This window comes from Peromyscus maniculatus, chromosome 10 (assembly GCF_049852395.1).
Source record: "Peromyscus maniculatus bairdii isolate BWxNUB_F1_BW_parent chromosome 10, HU_Pman_BW_mat_3.1, whole genome shotgun sequence".
Classification (NCBI taxonomy): domain Eukaryota; kingdom Metazoa; phylum Chordata; class Mammalia; order Rodentia; family Cricetidae; genus Peromyscus; species Peromyscus maniculatus.
In genome coordinates, this window is record NC_134861.1 from 38,467,980 (window position 1) to 38,490,271 (window position 22,292).

Sequence of the window (22,292 nt, forward strand, 5' to 3'; positions counted from 1 at the left end):
TGTTCTGAGGCTTTGGTCCTCATTTGGGAGGTTGGCCTGCTTCTTGGCTTTCAACCATCAAGACAACTCTAGTTGGTTCCATTTAGCCAAAGGAGATGTCCTGGTGAGATTTAGGCTGAAGTATTTGCTATTGAAAAGAAGTTGAAAACCCACTGAACTCGGGGTTTCTAATACAGTGGGCCCCATATATAGATTTAACCAAAACAGGCATCAGACAAAAACTGCATCATTACCACATGTCTATACTTGTTGTTGTTGTTGTTGTTGTCGTTATCCTCTAAATACTATAGACTAACATGAGGCTAGAGAGTTGGCTCAGTGGTTAAGGGTGCTCACTGCTCTCACAGAGAACAGTAGTTCTGTTTCCAGCACCCACATCACTCACCACACAACTGCCTGGAACTCCAGCTCCAGGGAATTCAATGCCCAAGATCCTCGTTCCGCCAGTACCTTTACTCACAGGCACATGGCCATGCACACACATTTAAAAATAAAATAAACCATATGTATTGTAACATGATTACATAGTGCTTACATTATATTGGATATAATAGCAATCATTACTAATGTAATTGTACAGGAGGGTGTATGTAGGTTTATATGCAAACAGTATACCATTTTATGGAAGGATGTTAGTCATCTGGGGATTTGGGCCACCTTAAGTCCTTGATCCAATGCCTCATAGACAGTGAGAGATGACTACAATTTTTTGCTCTGAAATACTTTAATTCAAGATTTAATTTCTCTTCAAGATACTCAGAGTTGTTGCATGTCTATCTAAAGGAGGTAAGGAGGCATCTTCACCCTTGGAGGTTAGCTAAGTCTTCAGGATCCACTCATTTCCTCACACTTGGCGGTTAACTGCTTTCTCCTCAGCCCTGTGATTGATACTATGTACAGTTTATGTTCCTTTGGACCACTCTTGTGCCACTTCCGCCTTCGATCTGCATTCCTTATAAGCTGCCTAAAGCGCGTGGGTATATGTTACTCTCAGTTGAAATCATAGTATCCAGCACACTGTCTGGGACACTGAACTCACACCATAAATGCTTTTGGGTTGAATTGTGCACTGTTCTGAATGACAGGTCTGACTTTTGAGTTCAGCATGCCAATGTTAGCTTGCAAATACACAAAATTTCCAGAAAAATACATGGCCCAGAGTACAAGTAATTCATGCAGGGAACAGACATTGGGTGTTAACTATATTCCAAATGTTTCTGTGGAGTCTAGAGATAGTGGAGAAAATAAAAGTAGATCAGTTTGAAGTTCCTGGAAGTGTGTGATGGAACTGGGCATCTAGTACAAGTACAGGGACCTGAGAGGGGAAGATTCCATCAACCAGGTTTCCTATGGAGACAGGAACCTTAATAAAGGGTCACCAAAATAATGACTGCAGTTCAGTCAAAGTGAGCCCCACAGAGAGCAGACACTAAGCCAGAAAGACAGCATCTGTTCCCTCCTGATTCCTATCCCTAAGACAAGCAAGCAACAGGACATGTAAAGATAACCCAGGGCTTGAATGTAGCCAGGCTGTTTCCCACCATGTGATGACAAAAAGGAGTTCGCTTCCTCGAGAATGTGTTTTCACAGGAAAGGCCATGAACTTGGTTGGTGGTGTGCTGAGACGCAAGTGGTTTGAGGGTGACAATGTCAGAAAGCATGAGGCCCGGGGCAACCAGGCCTGGAGCTCAGGGGAGATTTTTGCACTAGTAGTATTGGGAAGGTAATTTCCCCTGCCGCATTTCTTGAAGCTGTTCCTTTTCTGCTGACATCCAGAGACAGGATGAGGAGAGAACAGAGCATTAAGAACTACAGGGAACAGTCTGGGGAGTAGCCCAGAAGCTAATTCCTCTGATGAAAGGGTTGTCTCTTCTGTGTTTCTGGTGGACCTCCTTTGGGCAACCATTATACCTCTCATCAAACTGCCTAGGAAATCCACTTTTATCCTTCTCTTTCCCCTCAATACTGTGAGGTCTCAGAGGGCCCAGCTAAGGCCAAGGCTTAAATAATCCTTGTATCACCAGCAACTAACCCAGTGTTATAGAGTAAGTAAAGGGATGAATGGATTGTCAAAACTACAATCAAAAATGTTCTATTGGGAAGATTTGCATCAGGAAACTAAGAGAGGACTTTGGAAAATGCAGAACACACTCAGTTCAGCACAAGAGCTGCCCAATAATGTAGTGAACCACTTGGAGAAGCAGTAGTTTTTATCACAGAATGCTCTTTAGCAGAGATGCATGACATTCTCCTCACTTGCCAGGGGGTGGAAGGCTGACTTCAGTGTCTAAGGGAAGCAGCCCTGTAGTCTGTGACTTCAACAATACCACCTGCATTTACTGACTTCAGAGAGGAAGAGGACAGCCCACCATTTGAAACCAAGGAGAATTATCTGGAGGCTGTGGGGACAGTTTTACGGGACTTTCAGAAGGCCCACATATTCAGCCTTTCCCTCAGTGTTCAGTACTTTAGAGTCAAGCCATCTGCCTCCCTCTAAATAGAAGTTTACCTGATGACACATACTTGATTTGCATGTGTTCCGCTCACAGATTCATCCCAGTCCGATGGCAAGTCCCTTGAGAATAAGGACCAGGATAATTTGTTCATTGGTCAGTGGGCAGTGGTGCTCACACAGTGCCGAGATCATGTTACCCTCTTTCCTCAGCCTCCAGCCCAGTTCATAGGAAGGCTGTGAGAACTGAGGAGGTAACAGGGGTACTACTCTATCTGTAGGAGGATCTGAAAAACGAGCTAGCCATCACTATTATACACAAGACTGACTTTCTTCTCTACCTGGGGTAGCACCAGTCAATAAGGCTTTGTTGAAGCTTTTTAAAAATGAGCATATTTATAACTAAATATGAATGTTGCTGTCACTCACCAGGAAGTGCCTATTAATCTCTACTATGTGCCGTATACCATGTGGGATGCCGAAGAAGACTGAAATGGGGGAAAAATATACAGTCCTCATTTCCAAAGATTTTACAATCTAGTGATAAAGATAATACTGTTTTTTTAATTAATAAGTAAACAACTTTATTTAGTAGTACCTACTAAGCACATACTTGATTGAGTCCTAGGTTGTGAGGACTTAAGGATAATCAATGTTTTCAGGGGAATCAAGTGGACTCCTCAGTAAGGAAGGCTAGACTGTCTTGAAAAGTATTGATTTTGTCTTACTATTCTACAAGCATCCCTGACATAGTCAACTCAATGAGGCAAAAAAGGGAGGTGTGAGGAGACACAGGCAATGGAATCAATGGAGTGGCAATGAATTTCAATTCCTCGTCAATGTTAGACTATTTAAAACAAACCTCAGAGGGGCCAAGCAAGTGTGGCTGTTCCTCTCTTGTCTTACAGAGATGCTTCCCCAGCTTAGGAGGGAGCTCTCGGGACATGAGTCCTCTGATCCACTGAGGGACAAGGAGCAAACTGTCACAAAGGAAAGACACACAACTGACCTAGCACTGGTGGGTTCTAGTGAACTCACCCTCAGTATCCTAACAGAAGAAAACACCAGCACCAATGACTGCCTTCTAACAACCATTTTACAACACACTTCATATGTATGAGAGGGCACACTGGTGGGGGGTGGGGGGACATTATTATTTCCCTAATGCAAAGCAGCTGAGCCTGACAGAGGTAAAGGACTTTCTGGGTGTGGCTCTCAAAGCTTGTGTTTTCCCGGAAGGTTTTGAGCTAGGGCCAAACCAGACCCAGAAATTCCCATCTAACCCTGTCTCAACACATGACTTTCATTAACAAAATTGTATTGCCCTTTTCTACAGAAAGTGGTACCATTATGATAATAAAAACATGTCCATTATGGGTCAATTGCCACCTACATAGTGGTGAGGAGAACTCAGGAGGGAGAGGCAGGGAATGTTGAGAACAAAGAAGGACCTGGCCTCTGGGCCTCCTTTCAGGCTTGGATCTTAGACAAGAAGGAGATGGAGCAAATTGGAGCTGTAGCATGATCAGCCTGGGCTAATCTCCTACAGTCCAAACTTAGGATCTGGAGAGTTTTGTTCCAGTCATCAACCCTCCCGCCTCACAGGTATCTTGTCTGGAGGGCAGAACAAGCAGCACCCATGCCCCCCCCTCCAAGACCCCTCTCTGGCTACCTACTGGATTCTCAAGGGCTTCCTGACATTGTTTTGCTGTTCCATCCCTAACAGATGCCCACCCAACTTCCAGCTTACTGCTCACTTTTTAAGTTTAATTTGGATTTCTGGGTTGGCCATGGTCATGAAACATACTGACCACTAGTTGATACCTTTGGTATGTTTGGTTGACTTCTATCTGACCAGTATCCACTCTGTGCCCATAGCTAGAAGCCAGCGCACCCATCTTGGCCAGTCACTCCCTGGAAACTCCAAACACAGCCGCTTCAGCCGCTTACAGAAATTTTCTCCCAAACTCTGAAGTCAATTGTTTATTGCCTAAGAATAAAAGGAATTTTTGTGTACTGCCTTCACAAATTCTTACTCTATAGGTCTAAATGGGCCAAGAATATCCATTTCTTATGATGGTGACTCTAATGTAGTAAGAACCTAGACAGTGTTAGAAATCAAAGCATTAAACTACCTTTATGCACCTTCTCTGGTATTGTGCTTTGAATTTGAAATGTATCCCATGAAGTCATATTATAAATGCTTGGTCCCCACCTTGTGGTGCTGTTTTGAAAGCTCCCTGCCCCTCCTTGTATTCCCTGCCCTTTCGCTGCTTCCTGTCAGCCAAGAAGTGAAGAACAGCCTTTCTTTGACCTCCTGCTGCTGTGAGGATCTACCAAGCATCTCAGCTCAACTGACCATCCTGAAACCATCCTTCCTCTTCTAAGTTGTTTCCATCAAATGTTTCAATTGCAGCATTAAAAAAAATGACTAACACATTAAAAACTAATGAACAAACTCGACCTTGGCCTGAACCAGGCAAAAGGGCATGCTGATCAAGAAGACCACTGGGAAAAGTCCCTCCATGACAGCTTCAATGTTAAAATGAATATATATATATATGGAGAGAGATTAATAAAGGAAGATATCAGGAATGGAGAAAAGAGTTAATATAATGAGGCCATTAAAGCCACATCACAGCTATTTGGGGCAAGCAGTTTTATTCTGAGTCTCATAGAAACCACAGAGGAAAAGAAACCAGGGACTGTCCTGCCATTCTTTGTGCTGTAGGGGCAAAGGGGAAAAAACACACACTGTGCTTCAGAAAGCTGAATCTCTATTCCCTACATTGGAGGCATTCCAAAGACTCATATCATCAGCCATATTCATTACACAATAGGCCTCTTAATAGGCCTACAAGGCTATCATTAGAACCTCTACACACAATGGAAATATTACTGAAAATCCAGCAGCAGTGGGAGAGAGGATAACACAGCCTCAACTACATCATTCTGGTGTTTGTATGCAATCGTCCTGATAAGGCAGTATGAGTGGCCTCCTTTTCCATGAACATAGGCGGTGATGCCTACTATTGAGTTTTTCAGTGTCTTCTTGCTGCTCTTCCAAGGGATTTGACCACCTACCTGTACAGGAGCAAGCATTGCCTAGTTCCTGCCTACCTCCTGGAGTGTCCTCCCCACCATTCTGAGAAAGCACTCTAGCACGCCAGCCTTCAGAGAAGATGCAAGTCTCTTTTGCATCTCCAAATCCTCACCTTGTTCACTCTGCCAAGAGGACCACATTCCAAAACTTTCAAATAACTGCTGTCTCCATATTCTGAAGGGTTCAACTGGAAGTCCCTTACTCCCTTGAGTCTTCCTTCATCAGTTAAAACAGGCTTCTCCATGATTTTCAAACTCAGCTCTCACCCCACCCCATCGTGAAACCCATTGTAAGCTATACATCCTGTGTCCATGCAGTGTCTCCCCACTAGAAGGTGAGAGTAGTGATCCTGTCTGCTTTGTCATCACTGTATCCCCAAGATTCGTTATAGACAAGACCTGGTACACAGGTGCTCAACACATACTTGTTCACAAATGGAGAGCTGCTTTCTGGTGAGGCTTGGAATGTAGGTTTGCCTACATTGAAATCTGGCTTAAAAGATCCAATACTCCAAGAACATATCCTTCCAAGGAAATCAAAGAACCCCAAAGAGCATTCACTCCAAGGAGAGTCAGCCAACTTCAGCACAAAGATGGCTCACAGATCCTGCTGGCGATGAGGTCAGATTTCTCCCAAGAGCTTCTTCTGGGTAGAGCCAAATGTGTTCCTCCCTGCAGTCTTTGGTCAGGGTGGGGCAGTGCACAGCACAGAGTGGTGGGATTCTTTTCTTCTATTCCTTCCAATCCAATAGGATGAAAACATCCCTCCAGCCCAAATGCACTGAAGACTACTACATGGTATAACAAAATAAAGAGACACTGTCTGGACATGAATGAAAAAAAAAGTCCTTCCCGGCTCTTTTCTGAACTCAGCGCCCACTGGCATGACTGCACAGCTCAGGGCAGCAGCCTCTCCTAAGCGAAGCTTCCACTCTGAGCCCACAGAGAGGAGCACTAACCAGGGAAGAGGCCACCCACCTGTGCCCGCAGCCCAGACTGAACTGAAGGCTTATTATCACAGGCAGTCCTCGCTGTTCCCTCTGGTTTCCTCTCTCTTTCCCACACTCTTCTGCAGCTCCAAACGGGCCAACTGGTATCCAACCCCAAATTCCTCCTCTCCAGTCTATCCTTCTCTGCAGCCACCTGGGGTAGGAACATAACAACCAGCAAGGTCTCCAACTGGATACCGAGGTGGTATGGCCAGAGACTGTGTTCTTGCTGGACCACTCTCAAGCTGTGGGACCTTGTGCAAAATTGTCTGTAAAACAAGTAAGCTGTTCTCATTCATGATTCACCCATGTGATTTTACCACACGTGGAAATTGCTTGTTCTGATTTTAAAGGCATGATTAAAAGTTTATCCTTCTACCTCATCCTCTATCAGCCCAGCAGATGCATTTTAAGGGGACAGTAGGTTAATTCAATGAGCTCTTAGATATGTTTTACAGAGCATGACTTTAAATATAATTGTAAGACACAGAGGAACCAGTCAGTTCATAAAGGTATTTAAAAAAAATAGTCCCAGGATCCATTGCTGAATGTATCAGCCCAAAGAAAGAAGGACAGCAACCCAAAGAAAGAAGTCCAGCAGGGCAGCAGTGGCACACACTTAATCCCAGCACTCGGGAGGCAGAGCCAGGCGAATCTTTGTGAGTTCAAGTCCAGCCTGGTCTACAAAGTGAGACCCAGGACAGGCTCCAAAGCTACACAGAGAAACCCTATCTCAAAACAACAAACAAAAAAAGAAAGAAAGAAAGAAAGAAAGAAAGAAAGAAAGAAAGAAAGAAAGAAAGAAAGAAAGAAAGAAAGAAAGAAAGAAAGAAAGTCCTACTTTTATCAGGATTTGATTTGTCAAATATTTAAGCCCCTGTGATGTGGCCAGCATTAGGGGCCCTAGACAAGAAGATTAGAAGACATAGATCTGTCTGCAGTAGGTGTAGCAGGGACCAGGTGGGATGTAGCTGCACGTTCTTATAATCCCACTGCAGAATAGTAAGAGGAACAGGCTGCAAATTTGGCGAGTGAGGTGGGTGTTACTTTCCCCTGAGTCCCTATCCCTAGAACAGTGCCCAGCATGTGGTGGGGACTTTACTGGCATATCTGCTTAAATTCCACAATGAGCCACCAACTAACTACTCCAGAGGAATAGTGGTTGCAAAACTCATTTAACAAAGGGAGAAGCATAATTCAGCTCATAGCAAGGTAGTGAGTGAAATCCAGGGAGTGGATAGTGAGTGAAATCCATGGAGTAAAATCCACTTTTTATCAGTTTTCAAAACTTACCAAATGGGACTCCTACAACCTGAAAAATGTTAAGGTCTGTAAATATGTATCCAAATGTTCATCTGTTAGGTCATGTCACTTTCTGTTCATAAGCTTTCAGTGGCTTTACAAACACCTTTCTGTGGCTTCTGTGACCTGCCTCACTCCTGCAGTGCCTTCCCATCCTTTGGTTTCTCTGGAATCATCCTGAATGCTCCTCTTGCTCATTCCACCTCAGTAACCTCGGCTCCTTAAAGCTGATCATTCTATCCTCCTCAGAGCTGTGACACTGGCTGGCTCTCTGCCGACCCACCCCCCGAACCTCCCCCCCCACCCTCCCCCCCCACCCTCCCCCCCCACCCCGGTGTTCTTCCCAAGACTCCCATGCCATCATGCCCACCATCTTTTCATCTCAGTTCAAATGCCATCTCAGTGAGTCCTATCCTGAACATCATGTTTAAAATGCAACCCACTCACTTGAACTACTTGTGCCTGTTGTACTTTTTCTCTAAAGCATCACTTTTAACATACTCTTTTATGCTCACAGGTTTGGGTCTGTTTTTTTGTTTGTTTGTTTGTTTGTTTGTTTTTCTTTTTTGTCCTCCTGAACCATCCTTATGCACATTAGAAGTAAAGCACAAAGGAGGTGAGAACAAACTTGTTCATTTGCTGATTCTTCCCAAGTGTCTCAAAAAGCACCTGCTGCCACACAGAATGCTCAGGAACTATTTGCTGAAAGAGCAAATGGATCACTCACTTGGTTAGCTGGTAAGACAATACCTGACACAAAGGATGTGAAGCCATTCTGTGAATGTGGGAAAGGAAAATTGCAGTCCTTTATCTCTGATCTTATTTCCTTATTCCTATTGCTTTCAGCCATGACACTATGTTTTCATTGTTTTATTTAGACCTTATTCTGAAAATCTACATTAATTTTTTTTAAATTTGTTTTGCCAACTTGATTCATTAAAGAATAAGACAATGTCCAAAATGGCATAGTGGTGCTTTAAACACACCTCCAAACAAATGGGGTTTGATGTATGTTGACTCTGAGTGATCTCTACTCTCCAAACATTTATTTGGATAGCTTTGTTTGCATTTACCATAGCTATATACCATAGCCATATAATTACATGCTGGTACCTTCTTGAAAAATAGTCAAGAATAGGAGAGGTCAGGGCCAGGAAGATGGCTGAGAAGGTAAAGACACTTGCCCACAAGCTTGAGTTCCATCTTTGGATCTCTGGAACCACATAAAGGTGGAAGAAGAGAGATAAGTTCACAAAGCTGTCCTCTGACTGCCACATAAATTCCATGGTTTGCATTCACATACAGTAATAAATAATTACTAGTAATAATAGTAGTAACAGTAGTCGTAAATGATGATGTTTTTCAAACAGTATGAGAAGTGATTATACACATATTCTTTTCTACACTTCTTCTATCGTGCTGCAACATAGAACCTCTCATCTCAGGGGTTCCTGCACTGTACCATGAAATACTTTGTGCCTTCCCAGGTAATTTATGGAATAAAAGCCGCAGGTATATCCTAGCTGTAGGCAAGGGCTGCTTCCAAGGCTGGAACACAAGCTATAAAAGGTGGGCCAGAGGGGAGCTAATGAGCTCAGTGGGGAAACACAATTAGCAGTGCTGACCAGCCAAGCTGTGTTTACATTCTGACTGCCAACTCTAATGCCTGAGCTCCTGTCTGTGTTTATTGTAGGCATTAATGCCTGTCAGGTCTTCATTTCTCAACTGGAACCCAAGCTCAGTCAACGTTTTCACAGTAGAGCAGCAAAGGTGAACAGTGACAGATGCACTTCTGTGCCTTCACCTCTGACAATCACCATTCCTGTGACTCTACATCTCCGGCTGTGGCTGCTGGACCCAAAGTGGACCTCTGCCCCCACACTCCTCATGTCTGAACCAGGAATACAGTGACAGTAGTTCGTCTTTGCCTGTAGTTACAGCTGAAGAGATGCAAATTCATGATCTTGAATGCCATCATTAGTGAGCCCATGGCAACTGTACCACTTGGGCCAGCAACCCATCAAGACAACAAACCAGATCTGCAGAAAAGCGAAAACAAAGAAGAAAGTATCATCTACATATACACAAGCAGCAACAATTAATGAGAAAAGAGGCCATGCATTTGAAAGAGAGCAATGAGGGGTATATGGAAAAGTTTGAAGGGAGGAAAGAGAAGAGGGAAATTAGGACTTATAATCTCAAAAATAAAAGAAATTATATTTTAAAACAAAGGAGTGCTCATTTTCTAGCTCTTGGCTGCACAGTCTCCCCAGGGCTCTGCAGCTCTTGGGTTCTAGCAGCTACCTAGCTATCTTTTTCTCCCCAATATATCATTTATTGGATTTCCAAAATGACAGCACCTTTGATTCACTGTTTTAGTGTTCTTCATTTAGTATCCTGCCTTTTTTTTTTTTTTTTTTTTTTTTGGTTTTTCGAGACAGGGTTTCTCTGTGTAGCTTTGCGCCTTTCCTGGAACTCACTTGGTAGCCCAGGCTGGCCTCGAACTCACAGAGATCCACCTGGCTCTGCCTCCCGAGTGCTGGGATTAAAGGCGTGCGCCACCACCGCCCGGCTGTATCCTGCCTTTTGTAGTCACTGAATTGCAAGATGGATAAACAGACAAGGAATGATGTTATATTACTATTCATCTCTAGTTAAGCTCATTAACTGATTTAATGACTCTGTTACATGACATTTTCCCCCTTGAGCATATAGAAATTTAAAGAATAATTATAATAATCCAAGTACTATAATACTAAAAATTTTTTAATTTGTTTAAGATCAGGATACAAACAATCAGATTTCCCTATGGCATTTTCATACTTACTTTTGGTTGATCCTCTTCTCTCATCTTCCTGTCCCTTTCCAGTTTGAACTTCCCCTACCCCTTTCTACTTTCATGACAAATGCTCTATTACCCTTCCCACCCCCTTTTCTTAAAAACTTGTTTCCCCTCTCATGACCATTTTTTGTATGATCTACACCCACTCCTGCATAACTATACATAAAAATTGGAAGCTAGGATGTGTATAAGAGAGAGACTATTCAGTGTCTTATCTTTCTACTGATGACCCACTGTTGCTTAAACTGGCTCAAACTTTTGCGACAAATGGTGCTTATAGCTAATCAAATGAAGCTATCCTGCCTAAAAGAATTAAAAATAGAGTATGGCGTTGCATAACTGTAGGCCCAAACACTCTGGACGCTGAGGCAGAAGTATTAGTCGGAACCAAGGGTGCTTTGGCAGCCTGGGAAACAGTGAGAACACTGTCTTAGAGAGAGGATGTTTAAAATAGGACCTTAGTTAATTTATTTACTCATTCTATTTCTATGGATCATTTAATAGTTCTGACATCCTCCATGAAGGATTCTGACTGTCATAGCCCCCAGGCTCTTGCTGCCCAACTTCCATCCTACCCTGCCCTGTTTCTTCCCTAAAATCACGGTTTATCAAATTACCTTCTAGGTGTAAAAATCTGGCCAAGCCAATTATCTTTAAGATAAGGGACACACCTCAGCTACACAGCACATGTTGAGTCCTGGGTTCTATCTTCAGCAGATGCTCATGCATTCATACACACACACACACACACACACACACACACACACACACACACACACACGTTTTAACTAAAAATACAAAGGTTAGCTTCCTCCTTTTCCCTCATCACCTGATGCACATTAGCCTCATTCCTCCCTCTGATCTCCCAAGATTCCCTCACAAAGCCCACTCCCAAAAACAAACAGTGGGCTTCTCATGCCCCTGTAAACCTCCAATCCTGATGTGAAACTGCTGTGGTTACAATAACCAGGACAGCTGCTGCTTCTAGCCACACGCTGGAAGGATGTAAAACTGAACAAAATGAGAAGTCTTCCCTATCAGTCATGTGAATGTGCTTCCGTTGTCCAGTAGACCAGTGTAGCTAGAGTTTTCCTGCCTTGCCTACAGTCAGGACAAATCTCTATCACCTGCCAGTCCCACAGCCACAGCAGACCCGACCAAGTAAACACAGAGACTTATATTGCTTACAAACTGTATGGCCGTGGCAGGCCATACTTCTTGCTAAACTGTTCTTATATCTTAAATTAATCCATTTCCATAAATCTATACCTTGCCACATGGCTCATGGCTTACTGGCGTCTTCACATGCTTCTTGTCATAGCAGCAGCTGGCAGTGTCTCCCTTTCCCTTCCTGTTCTTTCTTTTCTCCTCTCTGTTAGTCCCACCTATACTTCCTGCCTGGCCACTAGCCAATTAGTGTTTTATTTATTGACCAATCAGAGCATTTGACATACAGACCATCCCACAGCACCCCCCCCTTTTTTTAAAAAAAAAAAAAGGAAGGTTTTAACTTTTACACATCTCCAAAGCCAGCTTGGTATATTTGGGAATTTGGGCGTAGCTTCTCTTACTACTTCCTGCTAGAGGGGGGTGCTGTAGCTTATGGGGACACAAAGAAAATTTTAGGATTATGGAGTAGTCCGTGGGGGTGTATCCTCTGAGCCAGTTGCCTTAAATCCGACTTGGATGTTGGACTATCTGGGCCATGGTGTCATCGGAGACCTTTCAGGGGGTCTTGGCTGGTCAAACCTGTTGTATCTTACTCTGGAAAAAATCCATAGCCTCTGGCTTTCTATGGAAACAAAAGCAGAGCCTCTTTTCCAAAGCAACATATCCTTACATCCAAATTTTGAAGTCAAGGTACCTTTAAAATATACATTTTGGCATAACTCAACAGCTTTTGCAGTCAAATGTTTTTCTTCAGTTACAAATATCAAAGAGAACATAATCCAGATTCTCTGTGTGGTAGCTATCTTTACATAGGTAATTTTTTATATTACCTTGAGCTTATTGCTTTAAACTGCAGCCTTCTAAGACTGAAACAGAGCTGTGGCTGCTGGCTCCGCCCACTTCAGCTTCCCAACATGGTGGTACGTTTTCTGCCAGTTCTGGGAGCTATCAACTTTCAGAAATAGTGGGTCTATGCTTCTATCAAAGCAGTGTGTAGCCCAGAAACCTCTTTTTTTTTGTTTTGTGCTAGAAAAGGCTAAATCCACGACACAGCTTAATATGCCACTTGCAGAGGTCTCATTCCTGCCATACTGCAGGTCAAGCACACACACCAGGAACCCACCATAGTACCTCAAACATGCAGGCTGCTGCTAGCTTGAAAGAGACAACTAGGAACTGTTTTTAGCTCCATTTTAGAATCTTTTTACTCAGGTTTTAGGTGGAAACCTCTGCCAACACATTGGGCACCATTTGTAGCTGGAGTTTTCCTGCCTTGCCCACAGTCAGGACAAATCTCTATCACCCTGCCAGTCCCCCAGCCACTCAGACCCGACCAAGTAAACACAGAGACTTATATTGTTTACAAACTGTATGGCCGTGGCAGGCTTCTTGCTAACTGTTCTTATATCTTAAATTAATCCATTTCCATAAATCTATACCTTGCCATGTGGCTCATGGCTTACTGGCGTCTTCACATGCTTCTTGTCATGGCAGCGGCTGGCAGTGTCTCCTTCAGCCTTCCTGTTCTTTCTTTTCTCCTCTCTGTTAGTCCTGCCTGTACTTCCTGCCTAGCCACTGGCCAGTCAGTGTTTTATTTATTGGCCAGTCAGAACAATTTGACATATAGATCATCCCACAGCAGACCAGCATTGCTGATGGGTCCACATCGCTTAGCCCCAGTGCTGTAGATGGATTTTGAGAAGCTTCTCCAAGGTAGTAGGCTTTGTCCAGCCTCTCACTTTCTCATTGCCTTCTACCCTTCAGGTTCCTGTAGGAACCGACACATGCTTTTCACATGATAGCCTCACTGCCACTTAGTGGAAATCTAGAATGGCTCATTTCTTATTTCCGTGGTCTTAAGCACCAGGGCTCTGGATTCTGCCTGGCAATATCTGTGCCGCAATGAATAAAGCAAAATTAAGGAGCAAAGTCTTAGTGATCTCCTGATGCGGCTTATAATGTACTGGGTGTTTTTAAATTGCTAAAAATAAAAGTCTTTTTAGATATTTCTCACTACAAAACAGTGTGGAGAACATTAGATGATGATATATGTGTTCATTGGTTTCACTTAATCATTTCATGATGTTTGCATACATCAAAACATCACATGGTACCCCATAAATATATACAATTATTTGTCAGGCAAAGATAATACAGTTTTAAGTGCCTGGCCTCACAGAGCTCTCTGTATTTCCACCTCCCCCTCCCCTTTTCTCCCTCTCCTTCCCTATCCCCCTTTTTCCTTCCTCCCTCCCTTCTTCCTTCCCAGGAATATTTGTGAAGCCCCTGCTACATGCCAGATCTTATTCTATGTGCTAGAAATATACCTTTGAACAAAATAATCCATCACACACTCACATTCTCATGAGAGTCTAAAAGAGTAAATTATATAATATCACAGTGAGTAATAGTAGAATCTCAGAGGACGACCAAAGCAGAGGAATGAAGCAGAAGGAAAGACAACTTTGGTTGTCATGGTAGAGACAACACTGCATGCAGAGACCCTGGAGAGGATGTAGATCTGACACATAACAACCGTGGTTCTTAGTGCAGTCGTGGGACCCACTGAGGTTGCCAAAATCCTCTCAGGGCGTCTGCAAAGGTCAAAGTCTTTCTTAACAATGCTGAACCGCCAGACGCCCTTTTTAACCCACATTCTCTCACAAGAATACAGTGGGGCTGTCCTGTAGGACCTGTGACACGGCATCAATATCAGGACAGCTAACAGCATGCGCTTGGACATTGCTTTTTAAAAATTCCTCAGTTTCCATTTTGAATGGCATAGCTCTTGTTAACATATTATTCACAGAAGCAAAGCAGCACTGGGTGGAGGTAGGAGAGGAAAGAATCAGTTTTAGGAATGCAAATTAATTCTGAACCCAGAAAGTTTTAGACAAACAATAATAGAAAAAAAAATTAATCATCCAGGGTACTTAGAGAGTGGGAGAGAAAACGGGAAGCTGGCAAAGGGGCAGAGAAGAAGTGGTTCAGGCAAGAAGGAATGTGTAGATCATCATAAAGGTGCTTTTTCTAAAGGAAATGGGGAGCCCACGCTTGGAATGTAAGTCAAGGGCCTACCATGCTGAGTGTGATGCTGAACACTGAAAACTCAAGCAGAAACTTCCAGCTGAGTCTGCCAGACACTCTAGCACTCTAGGACACTCAAGAAGCAGAGACAGGAAGATCATGAGGTCAGGACTCTGTCAAAGCCAAAGGCTGGGGAAGATACTAGAAAAGATTAGAAAATCTGAATAAGATCCAGCGTTCAAATTTAAAGCCATCTCTTTGGTTCCTATATTGAGAATTAACTCTGGAAGGAGGAAGAATAGAGCAATTAACTCTAGTAGGTGAGGACATGAGGTGAGCTGTGGAGTTATCAACAGCTCATCTTACTGGGAAGACAGGATATACATATATATGGTCATCAGCGAATATTTCTCTTACGAAGGTGATATTTGAGCAGAGACCTGAATAAAAGTGGACAGCAACCTTCATGGATGCCTGCTATCCATGTGGCAGGATCACACAGATGTCAAAGAAGAGGACCTTATCCAAAGTCACCTGGTCAGCTCTTCAGAACAAAGAATTGGGGGTGAAGCTGGAGCATTCTCCATTCTCATGAGCAGCCCACCCACAATTCCTGGAGCCGAGATGGTGAGAAAACTTCCATTGTTGCCCTCTTATCTCTATTGGCAACAGTGTCTGGTTTGCATCCCTTTTATTGAACAGCTGCAAAGGATACCAATCACTGCTCTTCATCCCAGAAGCACAGCCTGTGACTTGGGCCATTCAGAAATTCTTTAGTGATCTCCCACTCTGACTTCGTTCAAGAAAAAGCTCCTCTTATAGGCAAGATTCCAGGAGAAACACCTGTTTTCTGAAGAAAACAAACCTTCCCCCAAAATATTAAAGATGCTCATAAGAACACTAGAAAATAGATTTCAGTTTAAATATGACTCTGTAAAATGGAGCCCAAGCCTCCAAGTGCACTTCCAGGACTTCTCTATTTGACTCAGCGACATAAGAAGAGTCCTTTCACATCAGCACAAGTGCACCAAGCTGTCTGCTTCTAACAGCTTTGCTGGTGTGGAAGAAGAGCATTGCCTTGAGAACTAGAGTTCAAGGCTAAGTGCTTTGTTCTAGCCATAAAACTGCAGAAATGGGGCTCAGTTTGTTCTGTATAAATTTGTACAAAGTTGAATAAGTAAAAATAAAATAACAGTAATAACCAAGAGTAGAAATTCAGTATATGCCATCCCTGTTTTCTTTGGTGGTTTTTTTTTTTTTCTGTAAAGATTGATGATTAGGTGCCATCAGAGTGACCCTCAGGATGCATCTGTTTATGAAATGCTGTATGCCCAAAGTTTGGTCCCTATGGTTCACAAACTGGTTTAGGACCTCCACAGAGCTCATTCTTTTGTCAATACACTAATAGTATCATACTTAATTGTCACTGTGATTATTCCATGGGTGTCCAGACTAAATATCATTTCTAGCTATTTCTGTGATAGTGCTTCTGAGATTGACATGTGTGGTGGTTTGAATGTAATTGGACCCTATAAGCTCATGGGGAGTGGCAGTATTAGGAGGTGTGGCTTTGTTGGAGTAGTTGTGGCCTTGTTGAAGGAAGTGTGTCACTATGGTGGCCAGCTTTGAGGTCTCCTATGGTCAAATTATGCCTACCTAGTTCAACTCACTTCTTGTTGCCTACCAGTCAAGATGTAGGACTCAGCTCCAGCACCATGTCTGTCTGCATGCCACCATTTCACATGATGATAATGGACTAAACCTCTGAAACTGTAAGCCAGTCCAATTAAGTGTTTTCATTTACAAGAGTTGCTGTGGTCATAGTATCTCTTCACAGCAATAAAACCCTAACTAAGACACCATGTGAGCTATGATTCTGTAAAGTAGTTCACTTTCCATGAGAGTCTGCAGGGAGAGAGGGCACAAGAAAGAGGCTCTTGCTCCTGGGCTGCCTGGATGCTGATTTGAACTGAGATACAGCACTTCTGCCCCTGGACTGTTATTTACATCAACTTATTTTGTTTTTATATCTCTGACATCAGGTGGAATTATACCACTGGCTTTACTGGTTTCCAGCCAGTAGATGGAAGATGGTGGGATCTCTCAGCTCCTATAACCCCTGGAGCCAGTTACTCATAATAAATCTCTTTCTGTGTGTTTTATATACTGTTTTATTATGCCTCTCGAGAGAGCCCTGTCAAATGAAAATTCTATGTCCTGTGATCAAGTTCTTAATTTACAAACAAGCTTGCCACTTTACTGTGATGAAAGGAAAGCAATTCTTCTATATATTTCAAGGATCAGTGGTAGACCTCACCTGTGATGGGTAGTGGCAGCTAGATGCAGGAGGTCTCAAGCCACTGCACTCCCTGAGCTGTTTCTTGTTACTCCTAGTTATATGTTCTATTTCAGTTGGTAGTTTTGTGTGTGTGTGTGTGTGTGTGTGTGTGTGTGTGTGTGTGTGTGTGTGTCTCCTAGAGCTGAGGAGCTGGTTCATTGGATAAAGCACTTATTACATAACTGTGAGTACCTGAATTTAGACTTCCCAGCACCCACTTACACACTTGGTAAATCCATCAATGTCAGGTAGATGTGGGCCCTACCTGTAATTCCAGCACTCAGAAGGTAGAGAGCAGTGGTCCTGGAGCCAGGACCAGCCATATAGGCAAGCTCAAGCTTCATCTGATTTACCCTGCCTCAGTGATTAAGGTGGAGAGGAATTTGGGAAGATGCCTGTTGTCAGCCTTGGGCTTCCACACTCATGCCCACATATATTCATACACACATACATAAGCACACACATGCTAATACACATATAAACATGCATTCATATCACACAGACACAAAAACCAAAAGAAATTTAAATCCTAGATCTGTACCACCACCTGTGAGTAACTATAATTGCAAATCAATCAAAATGGAGTAAATTTAAGCTCTAGCTCTTTTGTCACTGGCCGCACTTCAAATGCTCAGTACCAAGCGTCTGATGCCTGCCTGCCATATCATATGGTACAGAAGTCCTATGGATACTCTTGTTCTGTGTCACCTTGAAGATTGTAACATCAACAGGTGTCACTGAAAGGTTTCAGAACCCCAGTTATGACTTGTGATTACCATTGCATTAGAACCAGACAAGGCCTCCATGACCATGCCTCCGAGGACAAATGAACACCTCACTAATCTGCTGAGTGCCCCTGTAGCAGTGACACTGCTCTGACAGTTGTCACAGCAACACATTGAAGAGCAGCAGCAGAGGTGTGAGCTTCGGCCTTTGAGCCTGACAGCGAAGAGAGCTCCATGGTAACATGAGAAAACATGGAGGCCCCGCTCTAATGGAGCCTCTACCTCCTAAGCTGCCCCAAAACTGTATGAAAGCCTCTGCTTGGTGTGGCTGGTACTCCCTGCATCTGAAATAAGTCCTCTTAGCTGTGGGACAGAGTCTGTCATGTGTGTTCTGCTTGGCTGCTCAGTGACACAGTCAGCCACTTCTTCTTTGAGGCAGTATGCTCTAGGTCACAAGCAGGCTCTATGGCCTCCCCCTAGCCTGGAGAAGCTAGGTCACTTCCTCCTTGTGGACCAGTCAAGTGTTAAATACCATACCACACTCAACAATACTTTTCACACCCAGCCACTTGAAATAAACTATGCACCTTCATTTTTTTCCCACTGAGGAACAGTTCTGCAAGCTGGGGGAGGAGGGAGTGCTTAAACAAGAGATGCCTATTTATAGAATGATGTTAAATATATATATAATGACCCTCTGTGTCTGTGGATTTCACATTCATGGACTGAAAATATTTTTTAAAATGTGTTATACTGAACAAACATTAACAATTTTCCTGTCAGCATTCCCTTGACAATACAGTATAACAACCACTTACATAGTGTTTTTAATGCCATAGGCATTACCAGTAACCTAAAGATGATTTAAAGTCTGCAGAAGGTTGTGTTGGTTCTATACAAACACTACACCATTTCATGGAAGTAACCTGAGCATCCATGGACTTTGGTGTCTGCAGGAAGTCCTGGACCTAATCTCCATGGATACCAAGGGATAGCTATATCCACAAAGGGGAGAAAACAAACTAGTAATTGTAGGCTTGCACATGCAATGGGGCTTGATTGTTCAAAGAGTGTCTGTCAGGCACCTTCTAGGTGCCAAGCAGAGTTGGATCCTGAGGACAGCAATGAACACATTAGGCAACCATGGGGAGGGAACACAGTGGGAAACTTCAGTAGGGGAGGGGGCAGTAAAAGCAAGACAGTCCATAGTATGTCTGCTGTGCTGAGTGCCAAGAGTGGAGTGGTACAGCGGGGGACAGAGCCAGCTGCAAAGGCATGTGTGGGTGATGCTGGAAACAGTGTTGGGGGAGTGGGTACTGGGATAACATTTGAACACTGGCCTGAAGGAGCTGAGGGATCAACCCAAGCCATGGAGAAGCAGAAATTCCTCTCTGTCCTGTATCCTTCCCACATGTCTTCAGAGCATCACCACCCACCAAGGATTTGTTGAACATTACTTTCAGGAAGTCATTCTGAAAAAAAAAAACAAAAAAACAATTACCTGAGTTCTTTTCTTTAGTGTTGAATGCATGCATATTCCAACTATAAAATGATGCTATAATACTAAATATATTCTTCCAGATAAAACAGCTATTGCCCAGAAATGTTCATAGATCCTCTGTCTCCAATTATTTGTCTTATCCAAAGCAATTCTGATGGCAGGTTACAGTCTTTCCAAGACTTTTTTGGGACTTGAGTCTTCTAAAAAGAATGGGTTTCCACATTCTCTCTCATTTATAGAAGGTTTGCCTTGCATACCATTAATGGCTACATGCAAATATTATCTAAAAAGTATACTCTGGGTATTTCAAACATGAAGAAGAATGAACTAGAGACTGATGAGATCTCTGAGTAACAGGAGGAAGCTGGGAGAGCTCTCTCTCTCTCTCTCTCTCTCTCTCTCTCTCTCTCTCTCTCTCTCACACACACACACACACACACACACACACACACACACACACAGAGTCAGGTTCACCAGCAGCTCTTAGAATATCAAGAAGCTGAAGGTGTCACATGAGGAACTTGACTGGTCCCCACCAACAGTAGTGAGTCAGGCCACTGGAGGATAACACTGACTAGCTACTTCACAGCCTCACACTTGGGCACACCCACCCCCAACAACAACCACTCAGTGCTTTCAGGAGAACAATGATACTAACTCTATCTCTGTGTACCTTCTAAATTTCACCTTACTTGTTTGTCACTGATGAAACATGATTAGGAAATTTGCCTCAAAGAATTCTGGAAAATGTCATTTCTGAGCTTTAGCTCCTGGGATTCAGGAAAGATAGGGAATCTGTTGTTGATTGTTTTACTTTTTTACTCTTTGGCTCTTTATTCTTTTGGGGGGCCCACCACCCAGCTCCCAAATAATTATACATGAAGTCTTATTCTTACTTATGAATGCACAGTCTTAGCTTGGCTTGTTTCTAGTCAGGTTTCCTTAACTTAAATTATCCTGTCTACCTTTTGCCTCTGGGTTTTTAACCTTTCTCTATTTCTGTATATCTTTTCTTTCCTTCTTATTCCATGTATGGCTGTGTGGCTGTGTGGCTGGCCCTTTCTTTTCTCATTCCTCAGTCTTGCTCCTGATCCCAGATTTCTCCTATTTATTCTCTCTGCCTGCCAGCCCTGCCTGTCCTTTCTCCTGCCTTGCTATTGACTGTTCATCTCTTTATTAGACCAATCAGGTATTTTAGACAGGCAAAGTAACACAGTTTCAGAGTTAAACAAATGCAACATAAAAGGATCCAACACATCTTTACATCATTAAACAAATGTTCCACAACATAACCAGATGTAACACATTTTAAAATAATATTCTACAAAAGGAGTCTTCACCCAGGTGGATGTGCGGTTCTGATACATACAGATTCTGATACATACATACATACATGTTGTGGTTCTGTGGATGCACAGTTCTGATACATACATACATGCTGTGGTTTTCCTGAATGTTGCTTAAGAGTGGAATCTTTTTCCTCTACTCCAGCTTGGGGTAGGTCTATCTAAATGCCCCACATCAGACAACATAGCTATTCCTCCTGTGTAGCCACAGGTCCTTACAAATCATATGCCAGAACAAGACAAGTAGAATTTTACCATTTTGGTCTGCCTTAAGTCTATGGGGGTTGTCACCTGGTGGACTATTAGCCTAGTGCTGTTGTTGTCCCCAAGACAAGGCAGATGACCTGCCTCACAGACAAAGTTCTCCCCAACTTTCCCTCCTTGTTGAAGCTCTACACCATCCCATCCCATTTAGCCTCCCTAACAGAATTTCTAGAGGTTATTATCCTTCCTAATAGACCCGATGAGGTCACCAGAGTCTCAGAGGAATATTAAGACACTTTCAAATTAGTTGCAATGAAATCTGGTTCCTTCTCTTCTCTGTGCAAGTTCCATGTACATAAAGCATTGTCCAATTGCTTTTCTCCCAGGGAAATGTTGACCACAGGTCTTGGGGAGGGTTACTCCTCCCTTTAGAATACCTCCAAGATTTCATATCTATTAATTCCAAAAGGGAAAGAAAGCAAATGAAGTGTCCATGTAATTCTGAAAAGTTTCCCTCCTAGGGTGCCTACTGTGCTGCAGTGCATTTCCAGGAAGTGGGAGTAAAGCAAAGGATGATATACTCATAACTTTATGCATATTGCCCTGTCTTGAATTCTAGGTGATAAAACCATGACAGTCATTCAGGGATGTGTGCATTCACAGAAGGAAAAGTATGGTAAAAAATCTTTTCACAGAGTAAGAGCTGGTTTTATTTGTCCCAAGTAGTGTGATAGCATCTCTACCAGTAGACTGCAGATGAAGTAAACCTAAGCACAGTTATCTCTTTATAAAACTCTGAAATTACAAACACATTTATATTGTATAGGGAATGCTCAAGGCATGCTAACTGAACAAAGCAACAACAACAAAATAAGTGTTCCTGTGTGGAAACTAAATCCTCTCTCTTCTTGAGATAAACAGTAGCATCTAGTAGAAGACCAAAATGTAGCCTATATAGCTCAGAATATCTTGCCTAGCCATTCTGCTCACAGAGACTTTGAAGATGTGGTGGACCCCTGCTACAGCCAGATTGTTTCAGTTTTGTCTGTTCCAAGCCTTCTGTCTTTGGGTACTTCTTGCTCCCCTAATCTACATTTTTCTGCAATACTCCTAGTATGTAGGGATGGGGCAGAGGTGACATGGGTTTATAAAGCAAACTGGCTCCATAATCTAATCCCAGAGAATGGTAAACACTATGTGGTCCATGCAGGGGATGGAGAGTTACCTTCTTACCACTAAGAGGTGCTAGGGTGTAAGGGCCCAGTTTGGACTTGAAAGAATCACAAACCAGAAT

At 43.0% G+C, this 22,292-nt stretch overlaps 1 long non-coding RNA gene across 1 annotated transcript in view; it reads right to left on the minus strand.

The window, feature by feature from the left end:
* Positions 1–22,292, minus strand: part of LOC121832747 (uncharacterized) — a 185,311-nt gene that overhangs the window by 147,928 nt on the left and 15,091 nt on the right. The window contains exon 2 of the long non-coding RNA XR_013042873.1: positions 19,288–19,419. This is a non-coding gene — a long non-coding RNA (uncharacterized LOC121832747). The remainder of the gene's footprint in view (positions 1–19,287; positions 19,420–22,292) is intronic.